General features: G+C 40.9%; 1 protein-coding gene across 1 annotated transcript in view; it reads left to right on the top strand.

Moving 5' to 3' along the window:
* Positions 1–510: 510 nt before the first annotated feature.
* Positions 511–19017, top strand: part of KCNB2 (potassium voltage-gated channel subfamily B member 2) — a 406801-nt gene continuing 388294 nt past the window's right edge. Inside the window, exon 1 of the mRNA XM_069731477.1 lies at positions 511–1084. The gene's annotated coding sequence lies outside the window, so the exon portion shown is untranslated. The remainder of the gene's footprint in view (positions 1085–19017) is intronic.

Genomic DNA, 19017 nt, shown 5'->3' on the forward strand with positions numbered 1-19017 from the left:
ATGCTAATAAACTGAATTACTGACACGAAGCTGTGCATTTTCAGTTGGATTTCTGCACGAATGTAGTATTGGGCTGTGTCCCCTTGAGTACGTCAGTCAGGTAAGGGATGATTGACAGTAAAAGTCTCATATTAAAGGACCCTAAAGTCTATCCTGCCTATACTGTATGTGCTGTGTAGATAATTACACTACTTTATCTCTGGTTTCTCCAGCTCTCACAACCTCCAGGCTCATCTACTTCCTAATTTTTTTTTCTTTACCGTTGTTTTTAATACTTTAAAATGTTACGCATCAAATATTTATTTATGATATTGTTCATTTCAATAATTCATAAAAACAGCAAAATCCCTTACGAATCTCATAGAACGTCCATATTTTTGAGTACTAGGACGTCTTCGTAAAGGCTTCGGAGCGCGCTGCTGCTTTAAGCTCGGAAACTGCATCACTGCAAGGGTTAAAGCTGTGCTCAGAATAGGATTCCCCCAGCCCCCTCCTCTCCACCCTGTGCTTGTTCTCCTCGGGATTTCTTGGCTTTGGTGAGGAGCACTTGCCGATCTGTTGCTGCTGTCCTTGGTGATGCAGAGCTCAATCCAATTAGCTTTCACCTCTAGATCCTCTGAGCCAGATTGCGGGAGATCCAGGCCGGTCCATCCCTTGTGCTTGTGTGTGCCTGCTGTACAGTGAGGGTGTGTGATGGTGTGAATGTGTGTGCCTATGTCTTTGCAGTTCAGCATCTCCAAGCTGAGCTGATCCGCCTGCTCTCCCATTCCACAATCTATCCCCAGCCGCAGAACTAAGCAGCCCATCTCCATCATCATCATCACCACCATCACCACCACCATCAACGCCATCATCATCTCTGGAGGAGGATGCACTAAATCTTAAGACTAAGCTTCATGGCACTCTACAGTCGCTGTCCCTCTCTAGACTTGTAGAGCCCTGGGATAGGTCCAAGAAGCAAGACATGGGACAAAAGCTCATTGTGAAGTGTCTTCTACTGGAGAACATCTAACAAGCTCTGGTGAAGACATGAACCCATCCTTCCCGGGGCTGGTCAGCTTGTCTTTAATCCACTTTAAGCAAGGTAAGTAGATGGGAAATTTCTCCTCCAACTCTGAAGTATATATATATCTCCTACATGAGCAGTTTACGGAGGAGAACATTGTTGCTCTTCTAGTTTGTATGCATCCCTGATGATTAATATTATCATTATTGTTTTCTATTATTATTTGTATTCTTGTTATTTATACTGTTATTATTATTTATATTGTTATTATTGTTACTCTTTATGCTATATATACAGAAAGGTCATAAAACATACCATGGGTTGTGCCATTTAATTGCTTAAATCATCTTGTTATTACGTTGCTATCCAAGACGCTAAAAAAACACATAAAAAAGTGTTTTAATAATGAAACCCTGATAATGTTCTGCGTCTCATAATCTACAGGATACATATGTATGAATCTATGTAGAGGAGAATACATTTCCGTCGCAGTAATCCCGGCAAATCAAGTTATGTAACATTTAATCTTGAAGAACCTGCTGGTTTGTTGAGGTTATACAATGAAAATCTTTTAATGGTTGGTTCTCTTCTGATGCCGAGACTAATAGAAAGGGAGGATCCTCTGGAAATTATCAGTAAGGAGAGTTCGATACTAAAACATAAGACAGAAAAAAAAACCCAGAAGACTAAAGAAGAGATGATTTCAATCAATAATAATCCTATCCGGTGCTGCTAAGAAGCTGGCAGAGCTTGTGAAAAGAAATACGCTAGCACAAAATGTACTCATCTAAAAAAAAAAGTAAAGTTTTATAGGCGTGTAGCTTTGTGTAAGTTACCGGTGAGATCTGTCATTACTTCTCTGAACAATAGGCCCATATTGCTTAGCAACATTTTCAAGGCCAATAAGGCATCAAATCGAGCAGAGGAGGTAGAAAATCCAGGGAAAGAGCATCTATGATCATGGTCAGGTTGTGACCTTCATCCCAAGGTGGATATCACCCATTATTCGTATACGGCTTGGATTGTCCGTAGACTGTTCCTGGTGGGGTGAGTAATGCATCAACCCCAGAAAATATCAACTTTGCCACAATATATCTATATATATATATATATATATATATATATATATATATATATATACTAGATTATGGCCCGATTCTAACACATCGGGTATTCTAGAATATGCATGTCCCCGTAGTATATGGACAATGATGATTCCAGAAATCGTGGCAGACTGTGCCCATCGCTGATTGGTCGAGGCAACCTTTATGACATCATCGTCGCCATGGCAACCATTATGACATCTACGTTGATACTGTTCCTGTCGCTGATTGGTCGAGGCCTGGCGGCCTCGACCAATCAGAGACGCGGGATGTCTACGTCCTTTATGACATCATCGTCGCTGTGCCCGTCGCTGATTGGTTGAGGCCTGGCGGCCTCGACCAATCAGAGACGCGGGATTTCCAGGACAGACAGACAGACAGAAAGACAGACAGTCAGACAGACAGACGGAAACACCCTTAGACAATTATATACATAGATATATATATAATAAGATGGCGCGGAGAACAATGATGTAACCAAAGGCAACCAGACACTACGGTAGCTTACTGCACTGTTATTGTCAGGGATCCAGTTTTACAGCTTTGTGGGGTTTATCTAAAATGAGACATGGTGCGACGTTGTGATTTTCCAGCCTTTCTTATCTTCCTATAAATAACAACAGCAACAAAAAAAATTGTTTAGGACTTTTTTAATATATTCCATTTGTATCATCATGTCGGCATTGGCACGAGATCTGACAGGTGCCGATAGAGCAAAACTCAGTTTTCTCATCTCTGATTTTCATAAGACTGCCAAAAAATGACTTAATTGGCACCAAGTCTTTAATGTACTTACTTCAATTCCACCATTCCATATTTATCACATATCAGGCGTAATGGTGAAGTTTGGGCATATTACGCATGCGCAACTTAGTGCACTCCTCAATACAAGACAAGAGCGTAGACCAGTGTATGAAATGATGCAAAGTAATCTAGAATTTTGCTCAAATTGTGACTTTTTGTGTTTCTTAAAAATAAAGGTAGTACCAGAAATGTATTTGTTTCGTGCCCTTTTTTAGACAGCTATATCTAGAATACAGTGACTTTTGTGCAACTTTTATATAGAATTGCATTAGTGCTTTTTTTCCAAAAGGTTAGCCATGCCCCTTTTTCTCAACATTTTCAACTTTTGGCACAGGTGGTAAAAATAGTGAATTAAATGTTGTAAAATATTGATAGCTTTACATGTACAAACAATATTTATATTTGGCTTTATGAGCTTTTGATACAGTTCATGGTTACATGGGTTGAAATAAGACCTAGGTCCATCAAGTTCAACCTTTCTCCACCAATTCGATAGAAGAAAGACAGCTTGAATTGGTTTCGATAAGAACAGTCCGTGATATTATGAAGGTGGTTGCCTGAAATCTGTGTTGTGTGAACATGGAGAGCTTACTTTATAGAGGTTATACCCTTTTAAAGTATTTTCTTGAATTATTTCATTAAAATGAAACAGATCAGTGCTGAGTATGAAAGAATGATCGCTTCTTCATTTCTATTGAGTGCGGTCTGATTTAAGTGATCAGTTCAGGTCAAGAGGCCTCACAGATAAGTAGTATACTGGTTAATGACGTGACCGGATGGTAACTTGGAAAGGCCTGATTAGTGAATACGATGAATCTTTATTCATCATGTGTCAGCATATTTTGAGACCCTTTACAATGCAGAGAAAACATGTATGAAGGACATCAGATATTGCGGAGAAACAAACTTATACATGGATCTGTATTAAGGCTAGGGTCACATTGCGTTAGTGCAATCCGTTTAGCGCTAGCGCTAGCGGATTGCGCTAACGCAATGTTTTCTATGGGGCTGCGGTCGGGGTCGCGGTAACGTCCCCGCTCTCGCAGATCCCCGATCTGCGAGAACGGGGAACTGACCGCGGGCGCGCCTCGGACGCTGCAAGCAGCGTCCGCGGCGCGCCAGGAATCACCGGCGCGTCGCTAGCGCGTGCCGAACATGGCACGCGCTAGTGAAGCGCGTTCCCATTGCCTTCAATGGGCGCGTTAACGGACGCGTTGCACGGCGTTAATTTCGCCGTGCAACGCTGTCCGTTAAGCGCGGTCCCATAATGCAATGGGAACCCAGCCTAATAGTCATGTATATGAGGTTTAAAGTGGTCGTCTACGACTCACAAACCCTTGTAAAGCCCCATGTAAAATAAAAGCGCTTATACTCACCTCTGCTGTTGGTGCCATTCCTGCAGTGTCGGCACGGTCTCCTCCAGCCATAACAATGTCACGCGATCCCTGCGGCATATTATCAAGGGCTTTACTCTCCTCGTCTTTGGACGTATCACATACAACCGGAAAGTGTGTGAGACCTTTTATTTACAAGGGTGAAACATAAGGATTCCGAGTAGTGGGCAACCCCTTTCAGTGTTGACAAAGGGTATTAATAAATCTTAATGTTGATGGACACCAGAACATTGAGAACAACATTTTTTAAAACTTGTTGAAAAGGGGTTTTTTTTTGTTTTGTTTTGGGTTTTTTTTTAGCACGGATTTAACATTTTTGTCCAGAACAGGGCAAGGGTTAAACATAAAATAAACCATAAACTCTCTTTTTATATCCTCTGCCATTCCAGCGCCAGCACTTTGGTGATCCCTTCCATTCTTTGGTTAATTCCTGCAGCAATTAGGTGCCATGCATCATTCATCATCCTCAACTTGGGGATTCATAAGGGGAGGGGTTAACCGAACAGTGGACAACCTCTTAAAGTGTTGACCAAGGATAGCGAAAAACCTTAACATTGATGGACACCAGAAAATTATTTTCTAAAACTGGTTCAAAAGTTTCTTTTGTCTGCTTTTATTTTTGTCTGCTTTTATTTTTTCTTGGGTGGTGTGGGTGGATTTAAAAAAATTAGTGTAGCGCAAACAAATCGCGAAACATAAAATAACACAAATACTCACCTCTTGTATCCCCTGCCAGTCCAGTGCCAGTACGCTGGTGATCCCTTCCATACTTTGATAAATTGTTGCAGGGTTCAGGTGCCATATATTATTCACATAGCCTCAGCAGTTAGGGCAATGATTGGCTGCAGCAGTGATGATGTACTGCAGGAAGTAAGCACAGACCGGTGGAGACCATGAGAGCAGTGGTGCTGTAGCTATTGGGGGTAGAGAGGTAGTATATATCATTTTTTAGGTATTTAAACCATGCCCTTACCCTTTAAGGTTTTCTTGGTGCTTAAATCCAACAACTATGTTTGTATTGCAGAACACATTGTACACAGTTTTGCAAAATGTTCATGGTGATAAAATGTTGTTTGTTTGTTATTTTATGTCTCCTTTTATTAAGATGAGATATATTAACATTTCTCCTTTTTCTGGCAAGTACTTTCTTCTCTCTAGCTAGAGCAGCCCTGCACTAAGATGTAACTCTTAGGGTATGTTGATATAGACATTTTTGAAGCAGTTTTTGGAACACTTTCTGCTCCACAATCTACATAAAAATGCTTCAAATCTGATTCAACAGACATCCCATTCATTCAATGAGAAACCTGCCTATAGTCCACATGTTGCGTTTTTTTCTGACATATTTTAATTCATCTTAAAGGGAACCTGTCACCCCGAAATTCGCGGGTGAGGTAAGCCCACCGGCATCAGGGGCTTATCTACAGCATTCTGTAATGTTGTAGATAAGCCCCCGATGTTACCTGAAAGAGGAGAAAAAGACGTTATATTATACTCACCCAGGGGCGGTCCCGCTGCTGGTCAGGTCAAACGGGCGTCTCCGGTCCGCTGCGGTGCCTCCCATCTTCATTACAAGACGTCCTCTTCTGATCTTCAGCCACGACTCCGGCGCAGGCGTACTTTGCTCTGCCCTGTTGAGGGCAGACAAAGTACTGCAGTGCGCAGGCGCCGGGCCTCTGACCTTTCCGGCGCCTGCGCACTGCAGTACTATCCTCTGCCCTCAACAGGGCAGAGCAAAGCACGCCTGCGCCGGAGCCGTGGCTGAAGATCAGAAGAGGACGTCTTGTAATGAAGATGGGAGGCGCCGCAGCGGACCGGAGACGCCCGTTTGACCCTACCAGCAGCGGGACCGCCCCTGGTTGAGTATAATATAACATCTTTTTCTCATCTTTCAGGTAACATCGGGGGCTTATCTACAGCATTCCAGAATGCTGTAGATAAGCCCCTGATGCCGGTGGGCTTACCTCACCCGCGATTTTCGGGGTGACAGGTTCCCTTTAAAAATAATGTCAATTTTTTGGCACAGTTTCTGCATTCTACCTTTTTATCATGGTTTTTAGGAATTTTTTCAGTGGTTTTGCAACACTAATTAGCAAAAAAACATACAGTACTGATTTTTCTGTATTTTCATGACTAAGAAAACTGTAAATTCACAATGAAGGCATCAAAACTATGAATTAACACATGTGGAATTATATACTTGGCATTCTCTTGATGAGCTTCAAGAGGTAGTCACCGGGAATGGTTTTCACTTCACAGGTGTGCCCTGTCAGGTTTAATAAGTGGGATTTCTTGCCTTATAAATGGGGTTGGGACCATCAGTTGTATTGTGCAGGAGTCTGGTGGACACACAGCTGATAGTCCTACTGAATAGACTATTAGAATTTGTATTATGGCAAGAAAAAAGCAGCTAAGTAAAGAAAAACAAGTGGCCATCATTACTTTAAGAAATGAAGGTCAGTCAATTGAAAAATTGGGAAAACTTTGAAAGTGTCCACAAGTGCAGTTGCAAAAACCATCAAGCGCTACAAAGAAACTGGCTCACATGAGGACTGCCCCAGGAAAGGAAGACCAAGAGTCACCTCTGCTTCTGTGGATAAGTTTATCTGAGTCACCAGCCTCAGAAATCACAGGTTAACAGCAGCTCAGATTAGAGACCAGGTCAATGCCACACAGAGTTCTAGCAGCAGACACATCTCTACAACAACTGTTAAGAGGAGACTTTGTGCAGCAGGCCTTCATGGTAAAATAGCTGCTAGGAAATCACTGCTAAGGACAGGCAACAAGCAGAAGAGACTTGTTTGGGCTAAAGAACACAAGGAATGAACATTAGACCAGTGGAAATCTGTGCTTTGGTCTGATGAGTCCAAATTTGACATCTTTGGTTCCAATCACCGTGTTTTTGTGCGACGAAGAAAAGGTGAACAGATGGACTCTACATGCCTGGTTCCCATCGTGAAGCATGGAGGAGGAGATGTGATGGTGTGGGGTGCTTTGCTAGTGACACTTTTGGGGATTTATTCAAAATTGAAGGCATACTGAACCAGCATGGCTACCACAGCATCTTGCAGCGGCATGCTATTCCATCTGGTTTGCCTTTAGTTGGACCGTCATTTATTTTTCAGCAGGACAATGACCCAAAACACATCTTTAGTCTGTGTAAGGGCTATTTGACCACCAAGAAGGAGAGTGATGGGGTGCTACGCCAGATGACCTGGCCTCCACAGTCACCAGACCTGAACCCAATCGAGATGGTTTGGGGTGAGCAGGACCGCAGAGTGAAGGCAAAAGGGCCAACAAGTGCTAAGCATCTCTGGGAACTCCTTCAAGATTGTTGGAAGACCATTCCCGATGACTACCTCTTGAAGCTCATAAAGTCTATTCAGTAGGACTATCAGCTGTGTATCCACCAGACTTCTGCACAACACAACTGATGGTCCCAACCCCATTTATAAGGCAAGAAATCCCACTTATGAAACCTGACAGGGCACACCTGTGAAGCGAAAACCATTCCTGGTGACTACCTCTTGAAGCTCATCAAGAGAATGCCAAGAGTGTGCAAAGCAGTCATCAAAGCAAAAGGTGGCTACTTTGAAGAACCTAGAATATAAGACATATTTTCAGTTGTTTCACACTTTATTGTTAAGTATATAATTCCACATGTGTTCATAGTTTTGATGCCTTCAGTGTGAATTTACAATTCTCATAGTCATGAAAATACAGAAAAATCTTTAAATAAGGTGTGTCCAAACTTTTGGTCTGTACTGTTCATTAATACTAAACCCCATATTGAAAATTTATAGAGAACCACAATGGAAAATCGAGTCAAAGAAGGAATTAAGCAGTTTAACAAAACCCCACAGGGGGGTACAGTAGGGTCATCATACCGTGCATGTGGAGGAATTCACTGTGGGGGTATCATACTGTATTTCACGCCACTTTTGTTTGTGTAATATTTTATTATCTGCATTATTCAAGGCTTTTATGCTTCGTTATTACATTCCAGTATACCTCATTTGTGATTATGTGTTTATTTTATTCTAAGATCTATTAATTTAAATGTACTTTGCTCGTTGGATAACCCATTTAAGTTTGTTTCCATATGAAAAGGTTTGTATAACATAGTGGGCTGGACACCGATGCAACCCGAGTTGTATCCGTCTGCTCTCCGTTGTTCCACTAAGGCCTTATTTAGTCAGAAATATTTCTGATACTCAAAAAATGGTCCAATTTTCGTTATTTGTTTTAATAATTCCAAAGACCCCATTACAATGTTAAAAATAGACAGTACATACTGTAGCCGGCACCTGTGTGATGTCTCTGATTTTATGGACTCCTAGGGCTGATTTTATCACGTAGGAGAAAAATGGACCGAGTGTCACCAGTTTTTCTTATAAGTGGTGAAAAACAAATGTTTCAACACTCTCTCCACCAGTCTGTGAAAATCGAACTGCACTCGAATGGCATCCAAATGTGGTCTAATATTTTCATGGGCCCATTCACTTGCATTGCCAATTTTAATCCAATCGTTGGATCAAAATCTGACATATCTCCACGATTTATGACTGATTGTTCAGTCCGTGAAAAACTATAGACATGTGAATGGCCCCATAGAGTATCACAGGGACGAGCGCTATCCATGAAAATCTAAGATTAAACTAGTACGGTAAAATCAGGTGTCTGAGTGAGCCCCTAAAGGCTTGTGCACACAACCGTAAAAAATCGGAAGAGTGCTACCTGAGTTTTTCCTCAAGTTGCATCTGATTATCGGGTAGCACTTGGCCACTCATGTCTATGGGACATGGAAAACATCGGACCCCGGGCTAGGATGATATCTGAGTGAAGTCCGATTTTCGTGAACTTATAAATTGGAGAAGATGGAGAATTTTTTTTTTCTGCTCATCAGATAATATGATCAGACTCTTATCAAATTCTGATTGATCAAACTATGATCACAGTGTGAGAAGCATAATCTGACCGATTGTCTTGGATGAAAGAAAAATGCTCGTGTGACCCTAACCGTAGAGTGATTTTGATTAATGGCTTAAGAAATACAGACATGTGAATATTATAATAGGCTATAATGGTTACATGTTCTATGTGTGAAAACACATTCAACACACTCATGTGAAGAATATACCAGAAAGTTGGGAATCTTCCATTACTTTTGTCCTCATACGAGAAAAGCGGATGAAATGACACATGGACGGTGAAAACAGACACAGGGACCAAAAACAGCTGAAAATCAGATCTAGAACAATTGTCCTTTTTTTGCATCTGAGAAAAAAAAATGACATATGAATGATGCCCTAGACTGTGCATAACTTCTTTGCAGGCATTTTATGGTTTGTGGAGGGTTACAAATTGGGAAGACAGAGATGCCAACCTATTCTTGGGCCCCCTCTTCTCAGGCCACACTGATATTGCTGGGGCTTAAATTTCATTGGGTTGAATTGGGTTAAATTTACTTCTGCATCCAATAACCTAAAAAGTCAGATAAATCTGCATTAGTTTGTAACACAATATAATTATAGAGTTTCACAAAATCAGAGACTTAAAATTAACCAACCGGGAAATTCCTCTGATTAGAAATATTTTGATATTTTATTTATTTATTTTTATTTTATGTTATTTTATGTCGTAATTAGGAAAATTCCTCTGATTAGAAATATTTTGCATTATTTAATTTTTTTTTTACTTTATACTATTTTATTTCCTTATTAGGAAATTCCTCTGATTAGAAATATTTTATAATAATAATAATAATAATTTTTATTTATATAGCGCCAACATATTCCGCAGCGCTTTACAAATTATAGAGGGGACTTGTACATACAATAGACATTACAGCATAACAGAAATACAGTTCAAAACAGATACGAAGAGGAGTGAGGGCCCTGCTCGTAAGCTTACAAACTATGAGGAAAAGGGGAGACACGAGAGGTGGATGGTAACAATTGCTATAGTTATTCGGACCAGCCATAGTGTAAGGCTTGGGTGTTCATGTAAAGCTGCATGAACCAGTTAATTAATTTTTTTTTTTTTTTTTTTTTTAATATAGGCCACACAGGGATCGTTAGGTTAATGCATTGAGGCGGTAGGCCAGTCTGAACAAATGAGTTTTTAGGGCACGCTTAAAACTGTGGGGATTGGGGATTAATCGTATTATCCTAGGTAGTGCATTCCAAAGAATCGGCGCAGCACGTGTAAAGTCTTGGAGACGGGAGTGGGAGGTTCTGATTATTGAGGATGCTAACCTGAGGTCATCAGCGGAGCGGAGGGCACGGGTAGGGTGGTAGACTGAGACCAGAGAGGAGATGTAGGGTGGTGCTGAGCCATGGAGTGCTTTGTGGATGAGGGTAGTAGTTTTGTACTGGATTCTTGAGTGGATGGGTAACCAGTGTAATGACTGGCACAAGGTAGAGGCATCGGTGTAACGGTTGGTGAGGAATATGATCCTGGCAGCAGCATTCAGGACAGATTGGAGCGGGGAGAGTTTGGTAAGAGGGAGGCCGATTAGTAGAGAGTTACAATAGTCCAGACGAGAATGAATAAGTGAAACAGTAAGAGTTTTTGCAGAGTCGAAAGTAAGAAAAGGGCGAATTCTAGAAATGTTTTTGAGATGCAGGTAAGAAGAGCGAGCCAGTGATCGGATGTGGGGGGTGAATGAAAGGTCAGAATCAAGGATGACCCCAAGGCAGCGGGCATGTTGCTTTGGAGTAATGGTGGAACCGCAAACGGAGATGGCAATGTCAGGCAAAGGTAGGTTAGTAGAGGGAGAAAACACGAGGAGTTCAGTTTTTGACAGGTTTAGTTTCAGATAGAGGGAGGACATGATGCTAGAGACAGCGGTAAGACAATCACTGGTGTTTTCTAATAAGGCAGGCGTGAGATCAGGAGAAGAAGTGTATAGTTGGGTGTCGTCAGCATAGAGATGGTACTGGAAGCCAAATCTACTGATTGTTTGTCCAATAGGGGCAGTATACAAAGAGAAGAGGAGGGGGCCTAGGACTGATCCTTGAGGAACCCCAACAGTAAGGGGAAGGTGAGAGGAGGAGGAACCAGCGAAACATACAGTGAAGGATCGGTCAGAGAGATAGGAGGAGAACCAGGAGAGAACGGTGTCCTTGAGGCCGATGGAGCGGAGCATAGTGAGGAGGAGCTGATGATCCACAGTATCAAATGCTGCAGAGAGATCCAAGAGAATTAGCATGGAGTAGTGACCATTAGATTTAGCTGTTAGTAGGTCATTAGAGACTTTAGTGAGGGCAGTTTCAGTAGAGTGTAAAGAGCGGAAACCAGATTGAAGAGGGTCGAGAAGAGAGTTATCTGAGAGATAGCGGGTAAGACGGGAGTGGACCAGGCGTTCGAGGAGTTTAGAGATGAAGGGAAGATTAGAGACAGGTCTATAATTAGCGGCACAGTTTTGGTCGAGGGATGGTTTTTTAAGTAATGGATGTATGATGGCATGCTTAAATGAGGAGGGAAAAATACCGGAAGTGAGGGAAAGGTTGAATATTTTTGTTAGGTGAGAGGTGACAGCCGGGGAAAGGGACTGAATTTTATGCTATTTTATGTTATTTTTTATTTTATGTTGTTTTATTTCTTAATTAAGAAGTTCATCTGATTCAAATAATTTATGTTATTTTTTTTTGTCTGCATTTCTGCAGGTTCTTAGATATGTTAATGATGGATTAAAGGAAATTGACTATAATTTTATTATAAAAATGTGCATATTTCCTTTCATAATCATTTACCATAATAAAACATATCATTGTATTCTCTCCTAAAATCTTACATAAATTATAAACAATAATTTAAATTGAGAACATGAGAACGAATCCCTCGAGCCCCGGCCACAATTAAACTTAGGGTGTCTGCACATGGAGATGTAGTTTGAGGTGCGATATATGCCCTCGTATTACACTGGTCCTGTCGTTTGCTATGCTGCAGTCAAAGGCTTGAGCGCCAAAGTGTTGCATGGTTAATGTGTGTCCATTTACGTGTTGACCTCTGGATATCGGTTTCATGGTGGTGCTTAACTGTGCACGATGAGCTGATGCTAGGGAGAAGACAGAATGTAATGAACATTGGATATTGCAGCTTTCGTTCTCATAGGAGACGCTCCACTTGGGAAGAAATGCTGATGCAGGTCTCCTGGACCAAAGCTACATAGGTTTTAAACTATCTACATCTTAAGAATAACACATTTGATATTATAATGGAAATGGAGATTTTAGATGGCTGAAATAAATTGGAAATATCTGAATGAAATTGTGAAGGGTCTTGTCACTGTATATCTCAGTAAACGGCATTTCCTGTAATATATGGGATATCCATACATTATATTTGAAAAGTACAGGGTGGGCCATGTATATGGATACACCTAAATAAAATGGGAATGGTTGGTCATCTCAACTTCCTGTTTGTGGCACATTAGTATATGGGAGGGGGAAAACTTTTCAAGATGGGTGATGACTATGGCGGCCATTTTGAACTTGGACATATACATGGCCCACACTGTAGTATGGTAGGAAGCAGTTCAGTACATGTAGTACACATAGAGAACAATTCAGTGCTTGTGGAACAGGCAGAAAGCGTTATCATGCAGTCAGTACATGTAGTGCAGGTAGGGAGCAGTACAGTACATGCAGTACATGTAGGGAGCAGTACAGTACATGTAGTACAGGTAAAAAAAACAATAGAATACATGTGGATCAGGTAAAAAGCATTATGGTGCAAATTGCAGTTTTTAACTGAGGGTCTTTATTATTAAGGGAAAAAGAAATCCAAATCTACAGGGCTCTGTGGGAAAAAGTGATTGCCCTCTAAACCTAATAACTGGTTGGGCCATCTTTAGCAGCAACGACATCTATCAAGCATTTGCGACAACTGGCAACGAGTCTGTTGCAACGTTCTGGAGGAATTGTGGCCCACTCATCTTTGCAGAATTGTTGTAATTCAGCCACTTTGGAGGTTTTCCGAGCATCTCATTCAGGTTAAGGTCAGGACTTTGACTAGGCCTCTCCAAAGTCTTAGTTTTGTTTTACTTAAGCCAGTCAGAGGTGGACTTGCTGGTGTGTTTTGGATCATTGTCCTGCTGCATAACCAAAGTGTGCCTCAGTTTGAGGTCAAGAACAGACTGCTGGACATTTTCCTTCAGGATTTTTTGGTAGATAGCAGAAGTCATGGTTCCATTTACCACAGCAAATCTTCCATGAAGCAGCAAAACAGCCCCAGACCATCACACTACCACCACCATATATTATTGTTGGTATGATGTTCCCTTTCTGAAATGCTGTGTTGCTTCTATGCCAGATATAATGAGACATACACCTTCCAAAAAGTTCAACTTTTGACTTATCAGTCCACAGAGTATTGTTCCAAAAATCTTGCAGGTCATCGTGTTTTCTGGCAAAACTGAGACTAGCTTTTATGTTCTTAAAGCTCAGTAATGGTTTTCATCTTGGAACTCTGCCATGTAGGCCATTTTTGCCCAGTCTGTTTCTTATGGTGGAGGCATGAACACTGACATAACCGAAGCAAGTGAGGCCTGCAGATATTTGGATATTGTTATAGGGTCTTTTGTGACCTCTTGGATGAGTCGTTATTGCACTCTTGGGGTAATTTTGCTCGGCCGGCCACTCCTGGGAAGGTTCACCACTTTTCCATGGTTTTGTCATTTGTGGTTAAACCTTTTCCAGACTGATAGATCTCAATCACTTTGTTTCTAATTTGTTCCAGGATTTCTTTGGATCTTGGCATGATGTCTAGCTTTTGAGGATCTTTTGGTTTACTTCACTTTGACATGCAGGTCCTATTTAAGTGATTTCCTGATTGAAAACAGGTGTGGCAGTAATCAGGCCTGTGGCTTGGAAATTTGAACTCAGCTTCCCAAAGATGTGATAAACTGCAGTTAATTTATGTTTTTTTTTTTGGGGGGGGGGCTAGGTTTTATTTATTTTACCCCTTCATTTAAAAACTGCATTCTGTGTTTACTTATGTTATCTTTGTCTCATATTTTAATTTGTTTGGTGATCTGAAAAAAAGTCACTTTCTGCAAGGGGAAATGTTACTTCTAGGATCCTGGTCTGATGCTTCTCTAACACAGCCAAACCAGATCTCTCACTTTGCACTGATGAGGGGCCGTACCCTGAAACAGTATCTGCAAATGGAGATTCTAGTGTTTTTATGTGACAAGGCTCGTTAAAGGGTAGATAAGGACTTTTAGGATTGCTACTTCCTATACGTGGCACTAGAGTTCTACTGCTCTTCCTCTCTGAAGAGACAATTTAAAACATGCAAAGAATAATAAATCAGGGAGGGGATAAACACTTTTTCGCACAACTTTATAATATAGTCCTGCAGTTGAGTAACAAGGTACCCTTCCACAAGTGTGGATTTAAGTTTTAATGGCACGGCAAAAGTTATTGGAAATTAAAATAATTGTAATGTGAGCGACCCCGATATTCTGTAGCCCTGTATTGTGAAAGTATTCCCAATCAGATCATCACTTGAGTGGGTGCTGCTGAATGCCAAGTGATTTTACAGCTCCCACTTTTTAAGCTAGGCCTTTCACCTATGTAGCTTCCCATGGGCGGGCGTCTGAACATTCGAGCCGCCTGGGTCCTGCTCTGCCATTATCTATATTGAGGCCGGTTGACACAAGGTGAGATTTTAATACTAAACATTGTACTGTCCCGATTGGGTACACCTTGTCGCGGTGGGATGGCTTTTATGTTTTTTGATCAAAATAGTGGTAATTAATAAGCAACCTTATACATTTACTATTACTATTTTTATATCTACCTACTACATTGGCTATATGGTCATTTTGTTTTTATCTTAGGTTTCAGCTATGTTTATTTGTACGACTTGCTCATAATTCCCCCAGTTCATGTATAATATCGAACACAGCTCATACATTACCAAGCATCATGGCAGGGTCTGATCATTAGTCTTAGTCCAACTTCAAAATTACTTGTGTACAGTAATTTAGTAAAAGTCACATATCTGCCAAGAATTGATCTGCTGTCAGGAAAATACATGATAATGCAGTAATGAGTTTATAATCCGTCTCGGGGCTTCTCTTCACAGCTCTGATGCATAATTGTCATTTAGTTACATATTAATGACATTTCGCGTTAGACTATCTTGTATCTGGGCACAAATGTGTTTTGCATAATTCTAAGCTACTAACCTCATACTGAGAATATTATGATGTTATATTATAAGTATGCCCTGAAAAGTAATGCATGTCATCCAGGGACAACAGAGGATTTTGCCAAAAAAAAATAAAAAATTAAGTCATTAACAATAAAGCAATGGCTCCATTTTAGGATGTTGTTTGGAGGAGATTGCACAGAAGTAAGGCGGTCATGAATATATACAAGTAGGTAATTAACATAGCTAAAGTTTTAGTCAGAGGACAGAATGTAGCAGAGTATTAAAGGCCATGGTGCGAATGCTTAAGAAAGATTGGATTATGGTTCAAAGCGTAAAAATAGCTGATTAAGCCATTAAATGAGCCTGTAAATAAAATATATCAAAATGTGTTATACTGCGCACGTGATCTGGTTATCACTGCTAACATTAGTTTGCGGTACATCGTGTATGTTTAAACAAGGGATTTCGTGAATACAGGGCATTTAACTAAGTTTGGACAGAATGTTCAGACATCTGGCACCAGCCTAATATCTTCTGCAAATTCAGGATTAATTTGCGCTAGTTGTGCCATAACAGTGATTATGTGTTTGCATTATATCTACAAAGATGCCTTACCTAATTACAGGTCACATTTTAATGACCTTTCGGGGATCCCACGTGTCAATGATTCTTGAATAAAGAATATACTTATGTTTTGTAAACAAAGCTCTTGTGTGCAGCATGTGTTCCCATGGTAACAGACTACAAACAAATGTTGTCCTGTTATACACTCCTCACCATCTCTGTCTTTTATTTCTAGTTGCAGACGACCATGTATTCTCTCATCCAAGAAAATCGAGTCGATTATGTGAATCACGCTCCGATCAGGGTTTCATCAGAGTGTGATCACAATGTGACCCGATTCTCTCGCAATGTCTCAATCTTCTCCATTAAGTCATCCCAGTGCAGTCAGATGGTTTCCATGGACTCATTGACTTGCATTGGCGAGTGCGATCTGAAATATCGGACATGGCCCCACAGACTAACATTGATCTGAGTGCTATCCGAGGTTCTGTCGGATTGCACTCGGACTGGAAATGCGGTCATCTGCACTAGGGGTGAACACATCATTGTTGCCGCATATGGGACCAAGAGCTAATGGGACCCATTCCCACCTCCAAAGCAGCCATGAGAAGTCATAGCAGAACTGCTGGACTGCAAAGGACCCATATACGGTTGTTGCACAGGGGCCCTTCTGTGTTTGGGTCCACCATTGGTCTACACCTGTGACCTTAGTGATGGTCATTAAATTAACACTTATCACCCCTTTTCATGATGGGTGATACATTCCTGATCTCAGTAGGTTCCTGAGTGCCTGTGGAAATGAAGCTGCCCAGGACACACATGTTCTCTGGCTTCCTTTATTCTCTAAGGGACTTAAACTTTATTTAGACATCCGGACCGTGAGTAAAGTGTCCTGTGTTCTTTATGGATGGAACGAATAACCCTTATGGTCTATGGGTCTGTTTACATGTTCACGTCATGGTGATTTGTCCATTTTTGATCCGCTTAATGGATCAAAGTTACCCAAACGGGTTTATGGGTCTATGAAAATCATGGACAACACAGTGTACAGTCCATGCGCCATCCGTGTTTAACATTGCAATGTATAGGAATAGCTTTTCAATACATTTTTTTTTTCATACATGAAAATCACTGATAGTTAATACTGGAACACTGACCAAATACTGATAAAACTCAGAGGAGATTTTGCTTTAGTGAAAAATCATCGACAGGCGAGTAAATCACTCCACTGTCTCCATTTACACAGGACACTCAGTAACCCCCCATTCTTGTGATTGCTGGTGGTCCAAGTGGTTGGACACTGTAAGGCTACTTTCACACTAGCGTCGGACTCGGCCCATCGCAGTGCGTCGGGCCGAAGTTCCGACGCTAGCAGTGAATGCGCCGCACAACGGAGGCAGCGGATGCAGCGGATGCATTTTTCCTGCGCATTCGCTGCCCCATTGTGAGGTGCGGGGAGGTGGGGGCGGAGTTCCAGCCGCACCTGCGCGGTCGGAAAAAGTGGTCCATTGGCAGCAAAAAACGTTACATGTAACGTTTTTTGCTCCTGGCAGTCCGCCACAACACGGCGCAACCGTCGCATGTCAATGCATCACAATGCGTCACTAATGTTAATCTATGGGGCAAAAAACGCATCCTGTATACAACTTTACAGGATGCGTTTTTTCCCATAAACGACGCATTGCGACGTATTGCAAAAAACGCTAGTGTGAAAGTAGCCTAAGATCAGAAACATATTATCAATCCTTTAAATAGGAGGAGGGAGGAGGAAGCTCGAGGCCGACACAGACATTCGGCTGTAAGTTCTCCTGACACAACCGTTACAGTTCTCCATAGATCTTTATAAGAACCAACTACCATCTCCTATCTCCGTAATAGGAAAATCTGTATTCACTGAAGAGAGGTTTTACCCCTGAATTCAGCATTTTAGGAATGAAAGATCAGCTCACGAGGAGAAGGAATGAGATTTCTCTAGTAAGATATATTACACATTTTCCTATTTTTGCGTGTTCTATGGATTCATGAAAAAAAAAACAAAGCGACGGTTATTCTTTAAGTGGTTTTAGTAGAATGGCAGAAAGCTCTATGCTGTATTTTTAATGGATTTTTTTGTGAAACTACCAACAATAGCAATTATTTTTCTTGCCATTAAAAATGCCATGGTGGGTGACAGTATGTAATGCACCATATTTATAGCACGGATGCATTCATCTTTAGAATGAAAATATGCTGCATTGAGAAGACTGACGTAGATGATTTGGTCACTAAGATCCATTTCCGCATTGACTAGGAAAGTATCAGATTCATCATCACAAATAAACCACCACCAGGAGCTATAGAGATAGGAAAGTCATGTACAATATGGTTCTCATTGCCACTGACACTTGTATCTTATAATCCCGGCTTTTCCTTCCACCGACCACAGTTATGACCCAATACATTTTATACCTTCATTTCAATTATTGAGCCTTAATTATTTGAATCATTAAAAGGTCCCAGATTTCAGTTCAGGACATGCAAACCACTGTACAATAGGAGATGTAATGCATGTTGGGATGGGAGGGAAAGTAAGTACCAGCACCTATGGTGCTGGCAGAATTCTAATAGAAAAAGAACAACTCATTTAAAAAGAGTGGGTGACAAGTTACAGATAATGAGAATCAGGACAGTTCTTGGACCTTTTAAACAGTTACAGTTAGGTCCATATATATTTGGACAGAGACAACATTTTTCGAATTTTGGTTATAGACATTACCACAATGAATTTTAAACAAAACAATTCAGATGCAGTTGAAGTTCAGACTTTCAGCTTTCATTTGAGGGTATCCACATTAAAATTGCATGAAGGGTTTAGGAGTTTCAGCTCTTTAACATGTGCCACCCTATTTTTAAAGGGACCAAAAGTAATTGGACAGATTAAATAATTTTAAATAAAATGTTCATTTTTAGTACTTGGTTGAAAACTCTTTGTTGGCAATGA

This window comes from Ranitomeya imitator, chromosome 6 (genome assembly GCF_032444005.1).
Source record: "Ranitomeya imitator isolate aRanImi1 chromosome 6, aRanImi1.pri, whole genome shotgun sequence".
In the NCBI taxonomy this organism is placed as follows: Eukaryota; Metazoa; Chordata; class Amphibia; order Anura; family Dendrobatidae; genus Ranitomeya; species Ranitomeya imitator.